The following is a 26,474-nucleotide window of genomic DNA, read 5'->3' as shown; positions in this document are numbered from 1 at the left end:
AGATATGACAAAATAATAATTTATAAATTATCAAGGGCTCATGAGGGAGGGGGGAGCGGGGAGGGAGGGGGAAAATGAGGGCCTAATGCCGGGAGCTTAAGTGGAGAGGAAATGTTTTGAGAATGACGAGGGCAATGAATGTACAAATACGCTTTACATGATTGATGTAAGTATGGATTGTGATAAGAGTTGTATGAGCCCCTAATAAAATGATTTAAGAAAAAAAAAGAAAACCCCCAAAAAACAAAAACAAACAAACAAAAAAATGATGATCACCCCTTTGGAAGGCTCCCAAACCAAACCACTGCCATTGAATTGATTCCAACTCAGAGCAACCATATAGGGCAAAGGAGAACTGCCATTTGGGTCTCTACTGTTATGCATTTGAAGGGAGCAGAAAGCTCCAGCTCACCCCCACAGAGCGGCTACTGGGCTCAAAGCACCGACCTTGCAGTTAGCAACCCAAACCATAACCCACGACTTTACCAGGGTAGCTAGGTAATGTTTAACAAACTTAAAATGCATGTATCCTTTGTTCCAAAGGTGACACACAAGTGTTAAAGGAAATCCAAGAGTATTTACTATTGGGTATGGCAAAGATAAGCAACAAATTCGTACCATAAATTTGTGGTACGAATTTAGCCTGGCTAAATACACCACGGTGAGTGTGTGTGTGTCTGTATAAATATATATATATATTACATTTTAAAAAATCAATGGAGATTTGCCCTGATCTGAATAATCTGTGCTAAATGGGCATAGGGGCGGGGTGGAGAGAAAATGCAGAAAGGAAAAAGAAGTTGCCTTATTTATGAGTCTTGGGTAAGTATCGCTATGCAGTCACCAACTCGATGGCACCTAACCACAACAGTATTTCAAGGAGCCCTGGTGCACTGTGGGTTTCGTGGGTCACAGGCCGGGCTGCTACCTGCAGGTTAACAGTGTGAAACCAGCAGCCATTCTTGGGGGACAATGGGAGGCTTCCTACTCCTGTAAAGATTTAATCTCAGAAACCCACCGGGATATTTCTAATCTATTTACAGCGTCACTCTGAATCAGATGACTCGATGGCAGTGAGTTTGACTTTATGGTTTAAGTGGTGTGGCAGGTTATGAGTCAGACTGCTAACCAAAAAATCAGGATTGACGGTTTAAAAGATGTGAAAGTCTGTTTCAGAATGATTTATAGCCCTGAAAACCCCATGAGGAAGTTCTCTGTCCTACAGGGTGGACTGAGTCAGACTAGACTTCGTAGCAATGACTTAGTATTTTATTTATGGGAGGTTCCCTCAGTTTATTTTGGACAACAGTGTATTATTTGTTAAATATATATTAATTGGAAGTGAAATTAATCCAGAATGAGTAAAAAAAAAAGATACCATAGATTTTGTAAAAAGTACCTAAGTGTTTGATATAGTTACAAAAACCTTTTAAAGATCTCTTTTAAAAGCAGTATAGTAGATAGCTATAGAGTATACATCACAATTATACAAGTCCAAAGTGTATTTTAAGCATAAAGAACTTAATGTTTTATAACTGTCTGCTGGAGCTTGGGATAAAGATTTTGGTGACAGCATCAAGTGATTAAACTAACGCTGTGTTCTCAGAAACTTAGAGATGAGGAAAAATACTTATAAACCCTCCAAAACTGCACGAGGGTTGCCAAAGACGCCAATGTAAAAAATGTATGTGAAGCTTTTGGATAAAATCTGTAACGAAAATGTTAAGCTGGGAAACAGTCTACAGTGAATATAGTTTGGGTTATTTTTAATTATTAGTTAAGATAGCAAGACATTTTGATCATTTCCTCTTTTTTTTCTTCAAATGAGTTGCTTTAATTCCCGAAGGTACAGAATTCTGGACATCACAAAGCTCTGGCAGGGTGCTGGACTGGGTTCCCTCTGATTTCACAGCGAAGACAGGATTGGCTGAGTGAGAAGAACTAAACATTGTATGATGTTTCTTCTTTTTCACAAGTTTATTCTTAAATGTACAGCAGGGTCCAAGACAACACTTCACGGAACTACATGTGGCAACAGATGTTCTAGCAGGGAATCCAGATGTTGACACAGGAACGGAATCAAGGCCTCAGTCACCAAGAACGGTGGACGTTTTGCCAGAGTTCTTCAGTCCACCTTCGCGTTTAGCTCCTCGAGTTTCTTTTGTGCTTCTTTCTGTTTCTGCTGAAAGCCTCATCTTCCTCATCCGTTTCCTTGGTCTGCTTCTTAGGGTGTTTCAAGGGCTTCTTCTTGCTACCTTCGTGGCCCCTTCCCCAGACCTGCCACGGAAGAGCAGCGCTCCCTACCCCACCTCTTCCGTCCATGTTGAGCTCTACTTTAATATCTAAGTGTTGTTAGCTGCCATCGAGTCTGTTCCAACCCATAATGACCTTACGCACAGCACAAAACACTGCCCAGTCCTGCACCGTCCTCAGAAGGTCCAAGTAGACGATTTAAAAACAGTGAAAACACAATTCTTAATGTCCCACTATCACTCAAGTTCACTCACTGCCAGTGTCTCATGTTAATAACACCCGAGGCACTCAAACCAAACATCAAGAGCTACTCTAAACGCCTGTTTCTCTTTCTGTATCTCAATCAATTCCGTTCTATCTCCATTACTACCACCGTGGTCCAAAACCTCACCATGTCTCTCCTGGACCGTCTCTCTCACTACCATGGAGTCAATTCTGACTCATAGTGACCCCATAGGAGAGGATAGAACTGTTCTTGGGAGTTCCCCAGACTGTAATTCTTTGCTGAAGTAGAATAGAAAGCCTCATCTTTCTCTCTCAAAGCAGCTGGTAGTTTTGAACTGCCTACCTTGCAGTTTGCAGCCCAGCACATAACTGCCAAAGCCTCCTAAATAGGCTGTTCTTAAGATGTGTCCCTTTTCAATCCTTTCACCACACAGCAGCTAAATGTTAACAACATGACTAACCCACATGACTGCTCATTCACCCAAGAATAAACTCTGACACCTCTACACCCCAGTTCTTTCGGCCCAAGCTGGCCTCCTGGGTGCTCCTCAAACACCCTAAGTTCTAACCTGAACGCTCTCCCCTCACGTGCACAGAGATGGCCACAATTTCCCCTTGGGCTGCTCAGACAGACCTTCCCAGAGGACGCCCGTCCAAAGTGGTCCTGACACATCATGTTCTCCAATCACACTGAGGCTGACTGCTGGCTACGACTCATCTACTGATCCACGGGCTCTCTTCCAAGTAGACAGAGACTCCAGCTGTTCGTTGTTCATCACTTTGTCCCCACCGCTTAGAAGAGTACCTGTTTCATTGCCGACCCCACTGCCATCGAGGGGCTGCTGACTCAGGAGTGCGTCCACCGCAGGGTTCAGAGACTCAATCTTTCTTCCCAACATAACTGGCCCTCAAATATTTGAGTGAAATGAATAAGTGAAGGACTAAAAAGAACCCACACTCACTGCTATCGAGTTGATTCTGACTCATAGTGACCCAGCATGACGGGAGAACAGTCCCTACGTTTCCGAGACTGTTCACTATTTGTGGGAGAAGAAAGCCCCCACTTTCTCCCCAGAGTAGCTGGTGGTTCAAACTGCTGACCTTGAGGTTAGCGGCCCAACAAGCAACCCCTACACCACCAGAGCGTCAATGAAGAAATAGGATCTGAAAATATCTGCATCAAAAGGGACATCATTTGAATGTCTGGATGCGGATGTATTTATTACAGAAAATTCACCTTGTGTTTGAGCTACTCATATTCATTATCTCTTAGATATTCATTATCTCTTAGATGTAAGAGCCAAGGTAAAATTTATCCTTCTATACCCTAAATTTGCCTAGAATATGTTTTAAACAGAGCCAGTACTCAAAAATTCTTTGCTGTTGGTTTTTATGATGATATTTAATTAACAAGTGTTTTGTTTCTAGATAATACGTTGGAGGTATGAACATGGCATGAAATGACCCAGGAAAGAAAGCAGATCTAGGACATTACCAACACTTTTAAAAAATCAACAATTTTTCTTTTCAGTTAAAGCTTTTTTATTGTGGCGGAAATATACAGAAAGCATACGCCATCTGTGTAATTCCTACGCAGTGGCGAGTCAATAATCCTTTATTATCCACTGTCTGGCAGAGGGCGGTATGCTCATGACCGTTATTGATGATCTGAGTACCTCGTCATCTGTCATCAAAACACACGCTAACGACAAATAAAACAAACCCTCTCTCACACAGCTAATCAGAGATGCACACTGAAGCTTTGCAGTATACAATCTATCCATCTAGGCCTTTTCTGTTAAGGTAAGATGGATCCTTTTTTCATCCTTCTGGCTCAATGCAAATGAAAATCACCTGCATGTTAAATTATAACATGTAAGATACAGAATTACTGGAGGTAGATAAAAGCGATGCAGAAAAACAGGGCCAATATGACACAAACTGTTACCAAGTCAATTCTGATTCACAGAAACCCTGGAGGGCGGAGTAGAACTCCTTATTCCCCGGGGTCCCACATCTGTACAGGAGCAACCAGCCTGCAGTCACTGACAATTAAGGGTTTCTGAGATTTTAAATGTGTACGGGTGGTTTCCTCTTCCTCCTGCAGGGCGGCTGGTGGGTGTGAAACTCTGACCTCATGGTGAGCAGCTCAAGGTGTAGCTCCTTGGAAAAATGGATGCGGCCTTCCAATCTTAATTGAAATAGAATATTTTGAGAAACAGAAACATTGTTCTTTATGTCCCCTTGCTGCAAAAGTCAAACATGAAGTTCAAATATTCTTCACAGTCAACAATTCTGTGATAAACATTACATTGTTTATTCTAAGACTGGACATGAAAAAAAAAAAAGACTGGACATAGAGCTTGCATTACCAAAACAATCTTTTCTTGTTAAATGAGACAAATTTATGTTAAAAAAAAATCTATGGCTTCACTTTCCAATAAAACTTTTCCACAGGGCTTTGTCTTTTGTTTTATACCTTATTTCAATTGGATTCGATTGAGTGTCCTTTATCCTTGAGATCAATGAGTTCCATGAAGGAAAGATCTTGGGATCTGTGAAGTACTGTACCTGGCTACAGGGGGACAGTAAGGAGCAATCCTAGACCACCCCCTTCTTCTGATCTCAGGGAATCCACATCCTGGGGAATCGTCCGTGGCCTCTCCCCACATTTGCCTACCTGGTGTTCAGCAGTGATGTTAGGCACAGTGACGGTGAGTCTATGGACACACTGGAAGGCGGGGAAAGCAGGCGGCCGAGCGTGCCAGATAGAAGGGTGGGGAAGAACAGATGCATGGCAGCTCTGGCTGGGCAGACCCACTTCTGGAACCAGCAGTAGGAGTGTTATTTTCCCTTCACAAGGGACTCTAAAAAACTGGTAACATTAGTGATCTTCAGGAGGAAGAACATCATTTTATGTAAATCTGGCAGGACAAGCATCAACTTTGGTGGCAGGAATGAGAATCAAATCCAGATCTCGCATTCTAAGTCCTGGGTCTCTAAGGATATTTGAAAATTCTAAGCGCATCTATGTAAAAGGCACTCCTTCACTGGCAGCGCAATCCGAAAGAGTGGCAATCAAATTGAAGTGTACAGGCAGACAGAATGATTCACTTACCATATCACATCCTCTAACTCAATTCCTTACATCCAAGTCATAATAGGATGGAACACTACCACATCAGTAAAAAATGGTCCCAAAGGACATCAAGAACAAAGATTTGTGAGAGTAATATACCTTTAAAAAAATCTGACTGAATCCCATGATCTGTTTCTTTGAAAACAAGTATCTGTTTCATAAAACTAAACTGCACTGATTCATAAATGTGTTGCAGAAAAGCATCATTTTTACAGTTGCCACATTTACTTAGCAACCAACACTCATAAGTCAGGTTGTCATTCTATGGACTCATAAGTCAGGTTGTCATTCTATGGCAGTTCGTGTGTTACTTTGATGCTGGAAGCTGTGTCGTCAGTATTTCAAATACCAACTGTGGATTGGCTAGAGCAACAAATTCATTGACACTCATGCATGGGTAACAAAGAGCTTTATGTCCAAATCAAGTCCATAAATCCCTCTTCAGACTCACGCAGCACATACAATGGTGGAGAATGCAGAAAGATCATAGGCCGGTGGGTGCAGTCTTGTGGACCAAATGACAGTGGAAGCATCACAAGGCTCCGGCAGGTCTTAGCCCTGTGGCTCACCAACAGGAAGGTGAAGCAGAGAGAGAGAAGGAGAGGTTCCTAGAATCCTCCTTATGAGGTCATGCCCACAAGAAGGCATATAAAACTACGACCTAATAGACAGTCTAGACTCCTCAGCTTCACACATATCTTGAAATTACGTAACAGCCACACCAACAGGTGTTAGTGGAACTTCCATATTAAGACATACTAAGAAGAAGGACCTGGAAATCAAGTTGAGAGAAAACCAGCCAGTGACGACTTTATGAACAGGTGCAGAATATTGTCTGATATAGTGCCGGAAGACAAGTCCTTCCTGTTGAAGCCATTCGAGATATGACTGGGAAGTTCCCTCTTCAAAGTAGTCAACCTTAAAGATATGAATAGAGTAAAGCTTCCAGGACCTTGTTGCCGCAACACAATTCAAAAGCTGTAATCATCCACTAATAATTGGAACATGGAATGTACAAGCATGACTCTAGGAAATCAAACATGAAGTGGAACACAGAGAGAGATATTGTTCGCATTAGAGACATGAAATGGATCGATACTGACCATTTAAAGTAATATGGTCTACTGTGTTGGATATGATAAATTGAAGAGGAAAGAGTCACGTTATCATCAAAAAGAATTATTTCAAGGTCGAACCTGCAGTCCAACACTGTCAAGGTCAAGCTAATATCCATCCATATATAAGAAAGAACATTCAATACTATTATTCAATTTTATGTACCAACCACTAAAGCCAAAGAAGAAGAAATTAAAGATTTCTTACCAACGTCTGCAGTCTGATAGTGATCAAATATGCAATAAAATGCATTGATAGTTAGGGGTAACTGGGCTGTTAAAGTTGGAAACAAAGATCAGTAGTATGGCCTTGGTGATAGAAAGTAAACTGAAGATCCACCTGACAGAATTTTACAAGATGAATGGTTTACTGACGGCAAATACGATTTTACACCCACAAGGATGTCACTGAAAAAGTACACAGAAATCAAATCAACTACACCTGAAAAAGAGATGTTGAAAAAGCACAATATCATCAGTTAGAGCAGGGCCAGGGGCTACTTTGGAAGAGACCATCAACTGCTTATATTCAAGTCCAAGTTGAATCTGAAAAAAAGAAATGAGTCAATGAGAACAAAAGCATGAGCTTGATATAGAACCCACTGATTTGGAGACCAGCCCTAGAACAGATGTGATGCACCAAACACTAAAGACTGCCTTCAACTAAAGGAGTGGCTGCCACAATGAACTCACAGAAAGAAAAAAAAGATGAGTTCTGGGGTGTCATTAAGGATATCATAGACGAAGAAAGCAACAGGTCATTAAAAAGACAAGAAAAAAAATTTTTTAAAGAACTCAGAAGAGACATTGCTCTTGAACATAAATCAGCTAAAGTGAAAACAAGAAATGTTGACGTAAAAAGGAGGCAAGAGAACAACGCCATGTATTACAAAGAATTGTGTAAAAGACCTGGTGCTCGAAAACCATAAGGAGGAACATGTTTGGCACGTATGACCAAAGAAAAATTCAAGCCAGAAATTGAAATATGGAAGAATTCTATGGGCAAAATACTCAACAGTGCAGGAAGCAACAAGGACCGCTGGAAGTAGTGAAACAGTCCCAGGAAGCCAGGGCATTCTACTCTTGCAAAGAGTTCCAGTCTTGGAAACGTACACGGGCAGTCTTGCCCTCTCTAATGAGACAGCATCGACTTGATGATTATGAGTTTACTTTGGTACCAAAGATGGATCCTGATGGCATATAAGTTGGGCTGCTAACAGCGTCTTCAGTTCAAAACCATCAGCTGCTCCAAGAGAGAAAGATGAGGCTTTCTACTCCCATAAAGAAACATAGGTTCGGAAACCCACAAGTAAATTCTACTCTGTTCCATAGGGTCATTATGAGGGTAGTGAGTACTAAAAATAACTGTTTGGTGTTCAATCATTTTAGGAGGAAGCACAAAATCAAGAACTAGTGGTATTGAAGGAAAAAGTTCAAGCTGCACTGAAATCCTTCATTATAAAGCAAATGAATCCAGGAATTAAGAGGAATATACATTGAGCTATTCCACTAAACAGATGCAGCATTGGAAGTGCTCACTGGTCCGTGCCAAGAAATTTGGAAGAGAGATCACATGCAGCTAAAATTTTACTGAAGATAATTCAAAAACAATTGCAGCAATATGTTGATAGAGAACGGCCAGAAATGGAAGCCAGATTCAGAAGATAACACGGAATGAGAGATGATGTCACTGCTGATGTCGCTTAAATTGTGGCTGATCCCTTCCGAGGCCCATTTTGATTAGAACTTGCTCTCTGGATTTTATTGGTAAACCCAAGACTTGCCCCTGCTTACAATGAGTAGTTCTATAAAATAGCGTTCATTAGCTCTGATCTTGTTTAAAAGACAAATGGAAAGATAAGCTCTTTGAGTCAGTGGATCTTGTATAACGCTTTTGGCTGTCGAGTGGAAAGCTTGCTTAGGCCAAGATGTTCGCGTAAAATTAAAAATGCCAAACTACGTGAGATTCCAGCTTCAATAGCTATTGTACCAATGCTAATTCTATGCCCTCTTTCCACTAGTTTCTGGACATGTTATCCAGAGAGACCAGTCCCTGGAAAAAGACATCGTGTCTGGGACAGTGGAGGGACAGTGTAAACGAGGAAGGCCATAGAGGCGCGGGACTGACTCAGTGGCTGCACCAGCAGACGCAATCCTAACCATTGTGACGGTGAGCGCAGACGGGACAGTCCTGCTGCACACACGTTCACTGTGAGTTGAAAATGACTAATATCACCCAACAGCAACGGAAACTAAGGAGCTCTGGTGGCACTGTGGAACAAGTGTTGAGCTGATAACTGCAAATTCAGTAGTTCAATACCCTAGCTCAGGGGTCCTCAAATTACGGCCCGTGGACACATGCAGCCCACTAAGGACATTTATCCGGCACCCCGGGTGTTTTTGCCCCATTTTGTTTTTTACTTCAAAATAAGATACGTGCAGTGTGCATAGGAATTTGTTCATAGTTTTTTTTTAAACTATAGTCCGGCCTTCCAACGGGTCTGAGGGACAGTGAACTGGCCCCGTTTAAAAAGTTTGAGGACCCCTGAAGCTACTCCACTGGACAAAGATGAGGTTGTCTACCCATAAGGATTCATAGTCTTGGAAGCCTTATCTGTGTAAGGTCACTGTGCGTCGAATGGACTCAATGACAGGGGGTCTGGTTCGGTGTTTATGCATCATGTTGATGAGCTCCAGGCCACCACATCACTAACTTTATCACTGAAAGAGTACACCAGACTCTCGTAGTGTGACCTTGTGTGCGACAAATGAATTCAATGCTCTTATATTAATAATTTGTGGAAACACTGTAGAAAAACCAAGCTCTTCTGTTTTGCACTCAACCTCACATGTTGCATAGAAAAACATATTCCACAGAGAAAAAAAGAGTTTATAAAAGGGAGAATAACAAATTGCTAAAAGCCCCCTGGGACAGCCGAGTCAGTTCCAACTCATAGTGACCCTATGTGAAACAGAAAGAAGTGCTGCTGCTTCTGTGTTATATTCCCAATTGTTCTTAGGTTTGAGCCCATCAGTGCTGCCACTGTGTTAATCCATCTGGTCCAAGGTCTTCCTCTATTTTGCTGCTTCACTAGATTACAAAGCATGATGTCCTTCACCAGGAACTGTTTTCTCCAGGTAATACGTACACAGCAGGTGAGGCCAAGACCGGCAATTCTTGTTTCTAAAGAGCATGTTGGCCAGCCGTACTTCTCCCAAGTCAGATTTGTTTGGGGTTTTTTGGTGTGTGTGCATATTCCCTGGTCACCAGGATCATAGTTCAAATACATTGATTCTTTGATCTTCCTTATTCAACATCCAACTTTAATATGCATATTAGGCCATTGAAAATACCATTGCTTGGGTCAGGCACACCTTAGTCCTCAAAGTAACGTCCTTGCGTTTCAATACTCCAAAGAGGTCTTGTGCAGCAGATTTATTCAATGCAAAGCATCCTTTGATCTCTCAATTGCTGAGTACAGATTGTGGATCTAAGCAAGACACAATTCCTTGAGAAATTCAGTCTTTTCTCCATTTATCATGATGCTACCTCTTGTTCAGCTGTGAGGCTTTGGGTCTTCTTTACACTGAGTTGTAATCCATAGTGAACGCTGCAAGCCTTCATCTTCATCAGCAGTTTCAAGTCCTCCTCACTTTCAGCAAACAAGGTTATGTCATCCACATATCATAGGCGGTTTATAAACCTTCCTCCAATCTTGATGCAGCATTCCTCTTCTTATAATCCAGCTTCTCTGGTGATACAAATTGAGGACACAACCCTAAGGCATAGCTTCTCTCACGACTGCCTCGATCCATGGGCAAGTTCTGCACGAGCACAAAGATGTGTTCTAGAATTCCCATTCTTCTCAAGGCTCACCATCGTTTGGTATAATCCACAGTCAAAAAAATGCCTTAGCATAGCCAATAAAACACAAGCAAACATCTTTCTAGCTTTCTCTTTCAGCCAAGATCTACTTGATGCGAGCAATGACATCCCTTGTTCCAGGTCCTCTTCTGAATCCAGCCTGAACCTCTGGCAGTTCCCTGTTAATGTGCTGCTGCAACCGTGATAGGACGACAAACAAGGGAGGTTGGGCTCTTCCAGCTTCCAGTCCTGAGTTCTAATCTTAGCTTTTGCCACCAATGGGATTTTTGAACAGTGAGAAACTTTTCTTCCTCGGGCTTCAGTTTCATTCTTTTTCATATAAGTAGTTTTCCTGGGACATAATCCAAATAGCATATGATTCAATCCTTCAATCATATTGAGGAGAGATGTACAATCTTCGCCACAATCAATTTTAGAACATTTTCTTCTTTCTTGGACTCCTTGTTATTAGCTCTCTATTTCCCCCCAACTTCCCCTACAGGCTCCCCAAGGAACCATTGATCCAGTTACTGTCTCTATAGACTCACCCATTTGAATTTGAATTTCGTTACCAAAAAACACACAAAAACAAAAACCAAGAGTCAGAGGTGAGACATACTACCCCAGTTCTAAACTCTTTATAAAGTGTAAGGTGCTACTGTCTTCCTGTTGTTATTGAGTAGCCTCTGGCTCACAGCAAACCCATATATACATGAGCAGAACTGTTGTCTATAGGGTTTTCAGTGACATATTTATCATGATTATTATTTTTTTTAAAAGAAGATCATCAGCCATTTCTTCAGAGACACCACTGGATAGACTTGGACCACCAGCCTTCTGGTTCACAGCAAAGCATGTTAATTATTTGCATCAAGAGACCCTAGAGGCTGCCTTTGGCCGGTGTACCAGTTCGGCAGTCAAGAGATAACTCCCATTCCAGTTACAACTCTACACAGATGTGCTGCCAAATTGATGATCACTTACTTCTCTGGGCTCATTTTCTCCGGGGTTCGAGTTGTTCAGTTGTACAAATGAGGCAGCTGTCATAAAGGGTCATGGAGACTCCCACCAACAGGCCAAGACGTCATCCTTAATCACAATTCAACTCACTTAGCTCTTTTTGTACATCAGTTTCCTGAGGTTTAAATAAGGGTAAAGGGCGCTTTTATAACCTTTCGCTCCAGGGAGGATGTGTAAGTCCAATTAGAAAATGCATGTCAAAGTATTTCAAATAGCTCCCATGAATTAAGAGATGTTTCTCTCTGCTATTCCCTTAGTAGTTGTTCCCATGGAGATGAGGGGGTGCTGGGTTGAGAAGTCATGGCTGCTCATTTTTTCAGAGTGTAGCCAGGAGAATCACTCACAGAAGGGTCAATGGAGAAAGGGTGTTCTCAGTGGGGTGAGCCCACGGGCAGAATGAGCCCAACAGGGCTGAAAACAGGCTTGGTACCTGAGAGTTAAGCATCTGACTGCTAAATGAAAAGGTTGGAGGTTTGAACCCAGCAACAAGAAATGACTTTTTAGGAGAAAAAGATTTGTAGATCTGCTTCTATCAAAATTACAAACTAGAAAATCCTGCAGGAGCAGTCAAATAAGGCCCTTCTTTATAAATGGAAATAAACTTTATGGCACCTAATAACTATACCATCACATGCACACTGAACACTCAAAGTCCTTGACCAAAACAGATACTTCAAAAGGCAACTCTAAATAGAACCCTGCTAACCTAAAACCAAACCCACTGCCACGAAGTTGATTCCAAGTCATGGTGACCCCATGTGTTACAGAGTAGAAGTGGGCTCTAATTTCTTGCTGTAATCTCTACGCAGAACAAAACAAAAAACCCCACTGCTATCAAGCCCATCTCAACTCATAGTGACCCTATAGGACAGAGTAGAACTGCTCCTGAGTTCCTGAGATTGTAGTTTTTTACAGGAGTAGACAGCCTCGTCCTTTCTCCTGCAGAGCAGCTGGTGGTTTCAAACTGCTGCCCTTGCCGTTAGCAGACCAGTGCCACCAAATTGCTAGCCATTTCTTCTGCACTTCTGGGTGGGTCCATGCAAAAATACAGTGGAGGTGGCATCTGACCTTCTCCAGCTACACAAGAGAGGAGAATCTAACTCCACATCTGCCCTAGGCTGATTTCTGTGAGGCAGTGGGCAGATATGCTACCACCCTGCCTCTTTCTTTAGTTTATTCTTACACCCACAGTCCCTTCCATGGCACTCAAATACTCTCGTGGGCTCCACAGTCCATTATAATGGCCACAGAGAGATCTGAGATAATACAATACTAAGGATTATGGGGTTTACCAGGGAAGCTAACAGGTTACAAGTCAGGATCAAAAATGCTAAGAATACAGTTATTTTGCCCACAGCACTTCTCAGCTTTGCGGGCAGACATCCTTCTCTCTGATCCTTGGCCTGGCAGTCATCAAGCCCTTTATTCTGGGCCCTACCCAGGCAAGTGTTATCGAGCTCCTTTCAAACTCACTGCTACCAAGTAGACACCAACTCATAATGATCCTACAGGACAGGGTAGAACTTCCCCAGGGAATTTCCAAGACTGAACGCTTTACTGGAGTAGAAAGCCCAGTCATCCTTCTGAGGAGCAAATGGTGTTTTCAAACTGCTGACCTTGCGGTTAGTAGCCCAACACGTAACCACTCCTCAACCCAAACTCACTTAGGGCTGATAAACGCTCAGGGGACACCCCACTCTGCAACCCAGCTTCCTGCTCAGAGGTTTTCAACTGTCTTCATTCTGTGTGCCGAGAAGCCCGCTGCTCGCTCATGCTCTCAGAGCCACTGCTGGTGCACCTTTCTCTTGGCTCATGGATCTTAGGATCCAAAAGATGTGCTTTGCCCATGCCCATGTTTCTTGGTGGTCCATGAGATTCCCTGTTCCTGCTTTGGAAATGGCTCACTTTACAGACAGATGAATGGCTAAACTGATCAATCCCTGCTTAGAGTCCCATTCATCTTATTTGTAAGCTCTCAGTGAGTCCAATGTGGGAGTTCCAAAGACTATGGATAGAAAAGCCATAACAAGTAATCCAGTGTAGCGCAGTCGCAAGTGCCAATCTTTAGGTTAGTAGACACGCACAAACCATTTGGGTCACACAGGGACAGAGAATCCTACCGAGTAACCCCTTTAACCCTGCCCCCCCAAAAGAGTTGCACTACATCACAACCATTTGAGCAAAAAGAATACAATGGACATAAGTTCCACAGATATATTATTACCTACACCTGCTCTAATCATCAGAGACCAACCACTTTCATTGATGAGTATAACCTTGCTTCCTTCCCTGCAAAGCGGGGAGCAACCAGAAAGCATTTCAGTTGGCTCAATTTTTACAAAGCTGTTAATGAAGGATGACAAGTATAGACACTTGACATAAGGCCATGGCCAAGAGACACGCAGTGAAAACTGATGCCTGGAATTATAATCAAGGACAAGATCCCGATGCTTAACATCCCCTTCAAATCATTCTCTCTCTCCTCACCAAAATCTGTTTTATTATCCTCCAGGTAATTATTTAGCACCTCTTTCTTTTTCCACTAAGACTTTCTTACCTCATAAATGAGTATCATACACCTTTGCTTTTAAATGGGTAAATTATATTTAGTTTTGTTTCTAAAGTTTTACAGGATGTCTTAAAATAGACGGACAACAGAAAAGTGGGTGAAGGGAGGCATTGGACAGGGCAAGATATGACAAAATAATAATTTATAAATTATCAAGGCTGCAGGGAGGGAGGGGAAAAAATGAGGACCTGATGCTAGGGGCTTAAGTGGAGAGCAAATGTTTTGAGAATGATGAGGGCAGTAAATGTACAAATGTGCTTTACACAATTGATGTATGTATGGATTATGGTAAGAGTTGTATGAGCCCCTAATAAAACGATTAAAAATAAATACACGGAAAAACCCTGGAGTGTACCAAATACCAAAGCTGGGAGTTCCTGCTCGCAGGTGCAATGCATGCAAATCCTACAAATGCCAGCAGCATTCCTTTGTGGTTCCGAACGTGCACAGGCCACAGCCGATGCTCTTTGTTGGGGGCTGCTGAGTCACTCCCACGCCTGGGGATCCCGTGTGAATGAGTAGATCCCATGTTCTGGAGGCTTGCCTTGCCTGGAATTTCCTAGACAGATTGCCAGGCCTGTCTTTTGTCACAGAGTTGCTGGGGGCGAGGGGTGTTCAAACCGCCAGTCTTCCAGTAAGCAGCCAAGCACTTCACTTAACCATTGTATCACCAGGGTGTCCAACTGACCTGTGATCCCCTAGTGCCGTCGCATCAACTCCATCTCATAGCAACGTGACAGCACAGAGCAGAAGTGCCCTACGGGTTTGCAGTCCCAGGCTGCACAACTCTACTGGAAGCAGCGTGCTTCAACTTTCTTGCTCACAGAAGCCAGAGGGCTTGACCCACCAACCTTTCCATTCGCAGTCCGCCACTTGACCCACAGCACCACCAGGGCTCCTAAATGATGCGTAAGGCTCATTCAAGTACCCTTTCCCGCGGTGAGCAAGTCCAGAACCCAGAGGAGTGACAAGTAATTCTATTTTGGGAAGTAATGTAGAATGGGAGGTGCCCAAAACCCGCCCCAAGGTCTTGTCATTGAATGTAACTTAAATTATAAATCTCAACCCCTTTCAAATGATGCATACCATCAGAATGACTGTGTCTTTACTGTATTCTTGAAGCTCAAATTGCTCATAAAAATCATTAAGTATAACACTGGAACTTTCTGAGTGCAGGACGCTGCTTTATAATGCTAGAGATGATTTTACAACGTGGATGATGTGCCCAGCAGAACACTCAGAAGGCTGAGCAGCCCATCTCTAGCAGATGCTGCCGGAAAAGGCTACAGCGCCTGATATTGCCAGTGTTGGACACTTGGCCTTTAGTAATCCCACAGTTGGGAGAAGGATGGATGAATAAATTCATTCATGAATCATAAAAAAGGTCAGAGAGATCTGGGGGGCAGGAGGCTAAGGAGTTGAATTATCGTCTGTTTTCACAATGGTTGTAACAAAGGCTGTATTGATCAAAAGTTTGCAAGGAAATACACACATTCTGAGGGACATAAAGTGAGATACATTTCCTGATATCCTATGTGGCCGTGGTTTTGAAGTAGATGAGAAGGGTACCACCTTTTCATTGATTTTAAATTTTTGATTAAGTGATGTCAAGCTAGGGAGACCCTTTTTGTGGATATTTGAACACATTTAAATATTGCATATTGAACTAGTCTAAAAAAAATCTTAAATTGATGAGTAATAAAATTATGTGGTACATACAATGCTGAGAATCAAAATCCCCCCCTTAATTTGTCAATATACCTCACGGTTACAGTTACAATCCTACTGCACACACACACACACACACACAGAGAAAATGACAATGCACAGTTCCTGTTAGAACATTTCCACTAAGCTAGACATGTAAAACAGCTTCTTCCAAATGCTCCCCCTAGTTTAATTTCTACAAGTCTTAAGTGGGGCGTGCACAACTTACTGAGATGATAGAGCGATGCAAACTGTTAGCACAGCATCTCAAATATGATTAGCAAAAGAAACACATGCTACTTGTACTGCGTTCCCTGGGCCCATTTTAATTTCTACGAAAGTCAGACAGCTCATTCATCTTAAAAATGATCTTGAAACATTTAAAACTGTATGTTTCCCAGGCAAAGTAAAATGTTGATAAAACCCCTAGGGGTTAAAACTATATTGAGATAAAAAAAACTTACAGTGCAATCGGTTCAATGTGCTGCGGACTCTTGCTTAAAGTCCTGCATCAAAGGATACAAATTCTTTAGAAAATGTACTGTGGTCAGGGTATTTGTGTTCTAATAACTGAAAAAAAGTGTATTGGCCTAGTACCTAAATTTGCAGTCACTCTTTTTTAAAAAGTGACTGGAGATTTCTCACTTTTTAAACTCTAAAATTATCTACGGGAACTAAACCCGATTGGGCAAAGTCTCTGGACACATCATTAACTGATGTGCTTGCACGAAACGAAGAGGCCTTGGAGAACCGTTAGCCTTTTCCGGAGTGAGATTCCTCACGGACTCTGAGCCCGTGCTTTGCTTTCATTAACGCTGACACGGAATTGCCGTGCAGAGGATGTTTAAGGGATTTCGATGGGACAGACTCTGGCTTCAGCCCAGAACTATGTCTCCGAGTAGGGCCCTCGGTACGTGATTTACCGTGTCAAGCAGGGCTCATGGCATTAATTGGTTTCTTAAGGAAGCGTGAGGCAAGAATGTGCATCAAGAGAGCGCACAGTGCCTGGTACACACTAAACGTTTACTAGATGAGAGTGACTGTTTTAAGTTTCTTGAATGGAATATTAAATGGGAGTATATATAAAAAACCATTTTTCCCCTTATAAGAATAGAGAATGTATTCATTGAGTGTTTCCAGAATGACTAAATGTGAAGCTGTTGCTTTTTTCAGGCTCCTGTTTTAACAGTACAAATGTGTCTACAGAAACACTTCATTAAAAAAAAATTGGGGCTTATTGTTTTAAGTTCGTGTTTTCTCAAACTAAAACTGAGACTGGAAAAGAAGGGACTCGGCAGGCCGGAACCTCAGTCACATAACACACGTTTCTGAATTCCACGTAAATTTAGAAACAAGCAAACCAAACTCTCTCCTCCAGTCGATCCCAGCTCCCTGGGACCCGTCAGGGTGGACTCAGCTGCTCCCTGGGGTGTATGAGGCGGAGACCCATATGGGAGCGGACGGACAGCCGCATCATGCTCCCAAGGAGTACTTGGTGGATTTGACCTACTCAACTTTCAGTTAACAGCCAAATGCCCGGCCCACTGTGCCACCAGGGCTCCTATGTCAAGGTAAGCAAAAGAATAGTTGAGGAATAACTCAAATGTGTATTTTGTTTTTACATTACTACTTAGGAATACATTTTGCCCTCAGAAATTAGTTACAGCTTTAGGGGGAAGTCTCCCCGTCCCCCGCCCCCCCCCATCCCCAACCAAACTATCAAAGATAAATCAAGACTGCTTGAAAAATAAATGTGAAAAATGTATAATGTATTAAAATTAGTGAAAACCATAATAGTTTATAACCATAATTTTTAATGGGAACAGACATTTTGGGACTCAATAAAACCATGTTTTAGCACTCTTTGCCACACAGGCAGCTAGGTGAAAGCTGGTCCATTTCAGTTCTCATCCAAGAGAGGTGATGTGCATAACTTCTAAAAGCAGGCCGAAACCCACCCCGGGCCTCCATGGGAATGGGATTCGGTGAGTTCTTTGAGCAGTAGTTGATGGGGAGATTTGACAGGGCGCCTCCAACAAATCACAAGGAGGAGGTGCAGCTCCTAATTGATACCCAATAAAACACATGTCCCTGTCTGTGCGTCTACAATTGAAAAACTGCTCTCCCTTTTTCTTTCCAATGTTTTTTCTTTTCTTTTTTCCCAATGTTTTTTCAATTACTCGTTAATACTAGAATCACAAGACATATACTTAATTTCCTGTCTGGGAAGGAAAGCTTAATAACATGTATGGAGGTCTGCTAAAATGATCTGTAGGAAACGCATGACTATAACTTGCATTAAAAAAATTGGATAATTTTGCTTTGGAATCTTTATTTTATAGTTTAAGTTACTGTTGTCTGCATAATTTGATCTTGTACCCACTACTTCTACTTGGAAAAATACTGAAGGAATTAAACTATTCCATCTGAGAAGTTGGTACTCTGCTAGCCTGGTGGCGAAGTAGGGTTCTGAGAACTGTAGGATTTTAAAGCTCATTTATGAATCTCTCTGTTGTTATTCTATTCCTCACCTGCCCCCCTTTCCTCACCTCCCCCCCCCTCCGCCCGTATAAAAGCTGAGGTTTCCTAATTTGGGCTGATCTTAAAGCTTGGAACAAAGTTGAGAGGGCTGGAGTCTCATCTCTATTCCTGTCCCAATAATGTCACACAATTCACCAAAAGTTTTGTTTAAACCAATAAGAGTGTTCATCAAAATTTGGCAAAAATACATAAGGACTATAAAAGCACTCATTATTCTGCTGTTATTTGGGCATGTTGTCAGAAGACACTAATCATAGAAGCACGGTACCTGGCTTGCTGAAGTAGAGGCATCGAGAAAGAGGAAGAGAAGATTCTTGACAATATGAACGGGTACAGTGGCTGCATCGAGGGGCTCAAACTTGACAATAATCATAAGGATAAAATAGATCCTCTGCCTAAAGTTAGTCAGTGTGACCAAGCTTTCTCCACATAGGAAACCATCTGAGAAGCTAAATATCAATAAAATGCAGAATTGCTTCATGTCATTTTTGCACACAAACTAGCCCGAGAGTTGGAAGGGATATTCTGTTTTGTGATTTTCCATGCATTCACAATCACATGATATGAAATCTGTTCCTTCAGAGAAAACCTACTACACCGGAAAGAAAACATATAACAAACCTCTGAAGCAGATGTTTGCTCTGAGTGTCTAGCACAAATGCATTTTGAAGATCTGCACAGGTATATAACAGTGGCTTTGCGTGTGAATGGTGCTTTAAATTATCTGGATGGTCATCTTGTAATCTAGCTGTTACTGATGTTATGTCACTGAGTCAGTTCCAACCCATAGGGACCCCAACGAAAGAACTGAACACTGTCTGGTCCTGAGCCATCCGCACGATTGTTCCTAAGCTTAAACCCACTGTGGCAGCCACTCTATGAGCTACTGTGGAATCTGACTGACATGTAGTGACCCAATGTCCAACGAAAGAAACACTGCTTGGTTTGCTGCCATATCCAGGATCTACCTGATCAGCACATTATGATCCAGGGGGTTTTCATTGACTGGTTTTCAGAAGTAGAATGCCAGGCTTTTCTTCCTAGCCCATCCTAGTCTCCAGACTCTGCTGAATCCTGTTTAGTATCATAGCAATATACAAGCCTCCACTGGCCGGTGGGTGATAGCTGTGCCTGGGGCACCCTGACCAGGAACAGCCCCTGGTCTACCACTGAGTCACTAATGTCCCTACTATAAGATCCACCCTACACTCCATTGTTCAGGCTTACATAGGTGTTTACAGTCACACCACAGCCTGATTTTTGAATAATGAGAAAATAAAGAGATTTAAAATGCAAACATGTTTTCACACCAGGCAGATATCAAAAGGTGTTACATTGTGCTGGAGGAGGAACATTTTCCTGATTGTTCAAACAGAGTGACCAAGTGGGCGAAGGGAATTATCATAGCAAGGACAAATGACTTCACCAGACTCTTCAGAGGGCAGTTAGGGGCATATTTATTTTGTGAGAGTGATTTAATGAATTCTGTTGATTTCCATCTGGCTGGAGTTTTATAATTCTGCTCATAATGAACTTAGACATTAGTTTGGTATTATACTTGTGTATATGCTATACCTACAATGAACTTATACTTTCTTTTAAATGGGAGCTCTGGTGGTATAGCGAGTTATGCACTGGGCTGCTAATGACAAAGTTAGTAGTTAAAAACCACCAGCAGTTCCGCTGGAGAAAAATGAGGCCATTTGCTCCCCCAAAGATGTACAGCCTCAGAAATCCACAGGGGCACCCTTGCTCCATCAGTAGCTGTGAGTTGGCACCAGCCCTATGGCAGTGAGTTCTTCACATTTAAAAAACTTTAAAATACACCATGTCAACAAGAAGTATGTCAGATATGGAACTTCTGGCTCTACCCACACCACTCTCTTTTGGGGACTGCCCCTACTTGGTGACATAGATTTCTGTGAGATACCTGCTGCAATAGAGAAGGCACACAATGATTGATCCAGGGTCAACACAAGCCATCCCAGAGTGAGTTTGGGAGAGACATGACATGGATAAGGAATGCTGAGGTGGTGTACACGATGAGTTCTGAGGCTAAGTGGTGGGGGTGCATCTTGAGAAATAAAAAACAATTAATTTTTTAAAAATCACCCACTGAAAACCCGGAGGCACAATTGTACTCCAACACACATGAATCAGGGTGGACTGGGTAGCAACTGGTGTTTGGGTGTAGGTAAGAAGGTACTTCTCTAACATCAGAAGTTTTGATACCTACATACACTGGCCAAGAAGAAATATGTCGAAGACAGCATACGGGACAGTAAAGATCACAGAGAAGAGACCCAAGCGATGGATGTCAGGTTACCTAATTCCTCTGCTGAGATAGATGGATAGAATGACAGACAGATGGACAGTAGATCGAATCCTGATGAGATCAATCAGTCAGCTAAATACACAACCACAATACAAATTCACAGCCCAGGCACTTCAAGTATATGAGTCAGTACCGTACAGGTTTGCGGTAGGTTTCTGTGACTTGTGACCAAGTTTTCTAATACACTGGAGATCACTGAAACTGTCCGTCTCTATCAGGAGTACACTGTTTAGTTGAAGAACGTTGAAAGACATGAGTTACTAACACCAGACTCGAAAGATCCTGTGTGTACATGTGTGTCTTCTAATTACTCGACCAGCTTAAAAGATCAGGATCTTTCTTACTCCTCCTGCACACGATGGTGGATACTTTTATAACTATTACAAGGGATGTGCTATCAAAGGGAAAACAGTTCACTGTGAGGTTTAGAAGTAAATAAAGCTACTTAAAGGGGATCATTAGCAACTAGTTTGCTTTACTTCACAATACAGTTCAGAACCAGGAGAAAAATCTCTCTTCTCTTGAAGAATTAAGAAGGTAACAATGGCTGTGGAGACTTTAAACACAGGTTCACGATGAACAAAAACACAGAGGAATCTACATTTCTTGAAAGGCCTTTTAAAGCTCCTTTAGAATCTTTAGCAAAATAATTCTCATGCATTTTGCCCTTATCTGTCCTAAATGTCTCGAGTAATAAGTAAAAATAAATATTTTCTATATAAGTGTATCTGCCATTAAAAATATAATTAAACTAAAGTGAGACTAGCAAGTCAGTCTGTAAGATCACAAAGTTAAGTAACCAATGAATGACTCATGTGGAAAGATTTTCTTCACATTTTATTCCTGGGTCTGTAGCTCGCAGCCCCTTTATAACCGGGACGCTGATACCACAGGTATTTCCAATGAAATCTACATCTGTCAGGGTAAACTAATTACACAAGAAAGGAACTTGGTCATCTGCATCAGAAATTCCCAAATCAGTCACTCTCAACCCTCCATTATCAATCAACATATTGATTTAATTAACTAATGTTCTCACAAAAGTCTTTAGACTAGGTAGACTTTTTTTTAATCCCACAATTAACTCTAAGAACAAAAACAAATAGAAATCAGAAACAACGATCAGCGAGGTCTAGCTAAACATTACACTAAAAATCAGTGTGGACACACTCATAAATACCAAACAGTTCTGTTTAGCCTTTTCACGTACAAATGAAGTCTTTCCTGGGCGTTAATAAACACAAGAGGGAACCCAAGCAAAATTCCAAATGAAAGTGTGTTCTCAAAGCTAGTGAAAGGGGAACATGTTAATAAGATTCCTTCTCTGTCCTTAGGTCAGAGTCAAAGACACCCCTTTAGCCAATCAACTTGAAAGAAGTTTCAAACACTTAAAAAATAAAAAACCGACGGAAGTCAAAACAGTTATTTTAGGTAGATTATTCAAGGAAAAAAATGTTGCTGCTCAGCCTTTGTCAAAATGCTAAAGTATCTGATAATCTTAGGGCATGAAAGGCATGCATAATCTGTAAAACTCTTGCCAATTTCTACAGATCTTTAGATCCCAAACTGCAACCAAATAAAAAAGAAAGAAAGAAAGGGGGGAAAAAAAGAATCCTGCTGAAGCTGACTGAGCCTATTTAAGTCTGCCGGTTGCAAGCAACTGGATTCATTTTGAGATATCCATCTAAGAGCAATTGCCACTGCATTTTTTTACCACATTTTTAGGACTCGTGATCCTGTATTTCAGGCTCTGAGTGGGTCTGCATTCGAAAATCCCAGAACATCTCAGGAGAAAAGGGTGCTGAGAAACATCTTGTCTAGAGCTCCTGGGCTTCCTCCAGGGAGGAAGAACACAATCCACATGCGTGCTTCCAGGGTACTAAAAGGAAGTTTAGAGTTGGCTCTATGGATCCTAGCTATAAATCCAAGGGATAAAGGGCATTCTTACACTAGAATTACCTCCATAAAAAGATCATGAACAATGACAAAGCCAGATTCCATCAGTACCCGGAGGACATTGTTTTCAATATTACAAAATGTTTAACACACGGTGCTTAACAAATCATTTGCCTCAAAGTAGTGCGTTTGTATTTCTGTATAATTATGGAACAATGATTTTTAAGGGGATAGTAACATGTATTTTATAACCATACTCTGATTTTAATATAATACTTCATAATAGTAAAAACACTTTTGCTTTGCAAATGAAAAAAAATTAATAAGAAGTAGAATCTCAAAAACAGGACCAGGAACCTCAACTAATTCAGTACAGCTTTGCGCCGTCAACTAAAAATCTGTCATAGAAAACTCCACGGGAGAGTGAAACTTCTGTTTCTGGACTTTGATCCAAGCGGTCATAAAATCTTGTCCTCACCTAATCTGACCCATTTCCAGGCTATGCCAAATATTCTGAAACGTTAGCCTGGTACAAAACAAAGCAATAAAAAATCAATCATGTCACCCCTACAGCATTAAATGACCTAAAATATCACCCACAATCACAGTGCTGATTAACAACCAATGAAAGGTATCATTTTTCTAATACGCTATCAGGAATAACAATAGCTATTAAGTGGTTTTAGCCTTACGAAGGCCTCATTTGTGAATGCAAACGCATCAGAACTCTATTTAGCACAGTGTCTCTGGCCTAAAAGGCCGCAATCCAGGGTGTGAGTTTTCCAGATGTTATATAATTAACCAGACCCAGATTAATTGTTATGTCAATAGACTGTGTTATGAATTATTCAACTGAAAGGCACTGATTGCTTGGCTATCACCTTTAACTTTTAATGAAGTCCTTAGCTCTGTAGTTGAAATGAGTTCTAGAAAACATAGCAACCTAACTGCTTTCAAGGTCAATTAAAATGTGCAGGTGGCATAGTGCAACTGTTGGGTTGCTCAAGGTCAGCAGTTTGAAGCCCCCAGCCATTTCTCGGGAGAAAGATGATGCTTCCTGCAACCACCTGTAGAGATTTACTGCTTTTTGGAAAGCTCCAGGGGCAGTTCTACCCTGTCTGAAAGGGTTGCCATGAACTGCAACCAACTTGATGGCAGTGAGTTTGGGGTTCTTCTGGTAGCACAATGGTTAAGGGGTCAGCTGCTGAGAAAAGGTGGGCGTTGGAACCGACCCAGGTCCTCTGTGGTAGAAAGATCTAGTGATCAGCTTCTGCAAAGATTATAGCCAAGAAAATCTATGGGCAGTTTTACTCTGTGTCACAGTGACATGAGTCACAATCAATTCGATGGCATCCAACAACAGATGAAAATTTAGGAATACCAAAACCTGAATTCTGCTCAATGAGGAGAGACATGAACACGTGTCTAAGGCAACAATTATGTCAATTACTGTTCATGTAGCAAACCTGCTTACTGCTTAAGTTTGAGTAAATCTAAATGTACTTTGAATCTTAAAACATGCCAAATGCCTCTACAGAACTATTCTGTCTCATAGGTTTCCTGGATCACATGCAGTAATCCTCTTACATTTACAAAGTGTAAGTACCAAGATGGGTGTGTGTGTGTGTGTGTGTGTGTGTGTGTGTGTGTGTGTAACAATGTGAGTCCCCAGTTTAAAAATAAATAAATGAACCTTAGTTATAAACCGTAAAGTTAAAATCTGTGCAGTAAGTGTTTGCCACAATCATTTGAACTTCACTGGGCTTAGTTATCTGGCTCTTTTATAACCACTAAAGCTCAACCTCTCATTCTTATTTTAATGTAAGCTTCCAGTTAATAGTATCAAGGATAAGTCTAAACTGAAATAGTGTCTATATTCATATTCCATTATAGTGTTTCCCCTGACAATCTGCAGCACTATGTTTGGTCCTTTCAAAAACGGAGGGTAAGTATGACTCTTTCAATGCATCACACTTTCATTTTCCAATCCACAGACAGTAGGATGAATTCTGACTCACAGCAACTCCCTATATTCAACATAGACTGCTAAAACACAAACACACAAATAAGAGAAAACCTTCAGCCAACATCAACTACAGTACAAAAAACAACAACCGTGAACTGGAGCAGAGGGAGAGGAGCATTGTAATCAGGTAATTTACATGGTAAACAACTTAATTTTGAGAATTCGAATTTTATTCCTAATGAGGGAAAATGAGAACTATTTCAATTTATTTTGATGTAAAAATGTTACTGCACTTCTAAAGTTTTAGCAAGCTCTTAAAATGAAGTGTTCTTGCCAAGGGCACGTTAAAAACTACCACCAACCCATCTCAAGTTTGTCTTTGGACAAGAGAAAAAAAGGAGGAGGCATTTATGCTGTAATATTCGACCAATAAAGTTTTCCTTTACATTTAATAACCTCCCTACTACCTCAAAGAAAACAGCAACACACACACCTGCATACATTTAGGGGGAGAAAATCGGCCTAATTCTCCTGCTCCCCATTCTATGGGACATAATTCAATGGGAGTGAAAACTGTTCAAGGGAGAAAGAAAAGTGGGGACAGATGGCATCAGAGTGACAGGTGACCCCCGAAAACTGTCAGTCCCAGTAATCAATAATTCCAATCCTAGATGCTTCGGCGTCTCACCCCAAATGCACAGAAAAGTGCTCTTTAAAAAGAAACCACTTTCCTTTCAGGATTATATACGAAATCAATTCTCCGGCGGCTCCAGGCTTGGAATTTTGTAAGGAAGAAGGCAGAAGGACGGGCAGTGGGGCGGGGAGAGAAAGGAGCGCAGTAGCGGGCTCCAGCGAAAGAGAGCAAGATTCGTCTCCTCCAAAAAGCAACAAGGCGGAAAGTGACCAAGCCGCCACCAACTCTTGAACCTTCGTTACAAAAGACGGGGTCGAAAGGAACCCCATCTAGACCCCCAAGTCACACAGCCACAAGAGCATAAAGACCAAATGATCCTGCCGTTCACTTTCAAGGAGGCATCGCTCCGTCGGTGCGAACCGGTCCCCACCGCGCCCCGCGAAAAGTGAGGGTGGGCAGATGCCCGAGCAAGTACCTCGTTTTGTCTCCAAAAGGCAACATAGCAAACAGATGCGGGACGGTCGAGGTGCCGACCCAGTGGCCTCCGCCGAGCCGGGGCTGCAGGAGGCGCCGGGTGCGGGGGACGACGTGCCCAGGTAAGGCCAGCAATAGTGCCCGCTCGCTAGGGCCCCCGCCGCGCCCCGCGGGGCAGCGCCCTGCACGCCCTGCTGCGGTGCAACCTGACGCCCGGCGCCCAGCGCCTGGCGGTGGCCGCGGTGCTGGCGCTCCTGGTCTTCATCAACGTCGTGCTCATCTTCCTGCTCACCTTCCGCTGACCGCTCGCCAAGAGGCCACGGGTGAGTGGCGTGGGGCTGGCACCAAGGGTCAGCCTCTCTCCAGCCTCTGCTGCTGCCGCCGCCATGCTTTGCCGCCGACTTCTACCTCCTTCCACCCTCCTGGCTGTCCCGGGCCACCCTGCCCGGCCCTGGGCAGGGCGGGTGTGTTGGGTGCTGTGCCCTCTGCCCCTAAAGGGGCTGCCCCAACGCAGACAGGATGGAAGGGAGGGGCTCCGTCCACCCCTCACCTCAGCGAGCCAGGGGGGAAATATGCACTGCAGGCAGAGGGGGTGACCCCAGGGCACAGTGTGATGGGTCCCCTGGTCTGATGTGACTAACATGGCGTGGGTGTGTGTGTGAAGGCTTTGGTGTGGACATGGCTATGGCTCACAGTGGTGGTCTGGTCGTGCGCATTGTGGTGGCTGAGGTGTGC

General features: G+C 42.5%; 1 protein-coding gene across 1 annotated transcript in view; it reads right to left on the bottom strand.

Annotated features, from left to right (window-relative positions):
* The window catches only part of PDE5A (phosphodiesterase 5A), a 165,101-nt gene that overhangs the window by 137,929 nt on the left and 698 nt on the right, over positions 1–26,474 (bottom strand). The window lies entirely within an intron of this gene.

The sequence above is a fragment of the Echinops telfairi genome, unplaced genomic scaffold (genome assembly GCF_000313985.2).
Source record: "Echinops telfairi isolate 266 unplaced genomic scaffold, ASM31398v2 ScPeMD7_5927;HRSCAF=6808, whole genome shotgun sequence".
Taxonomy (NCBI): domain Eukaryota; kingdom Metazoa; phylum Chordata; class Mammalia; order Afrosoricida; family Tenrecidae; genus Echinops; species Echinops telfairi.
This window is presented reverse-complemented; position numbering and strand designations above follow the sequence as displayed.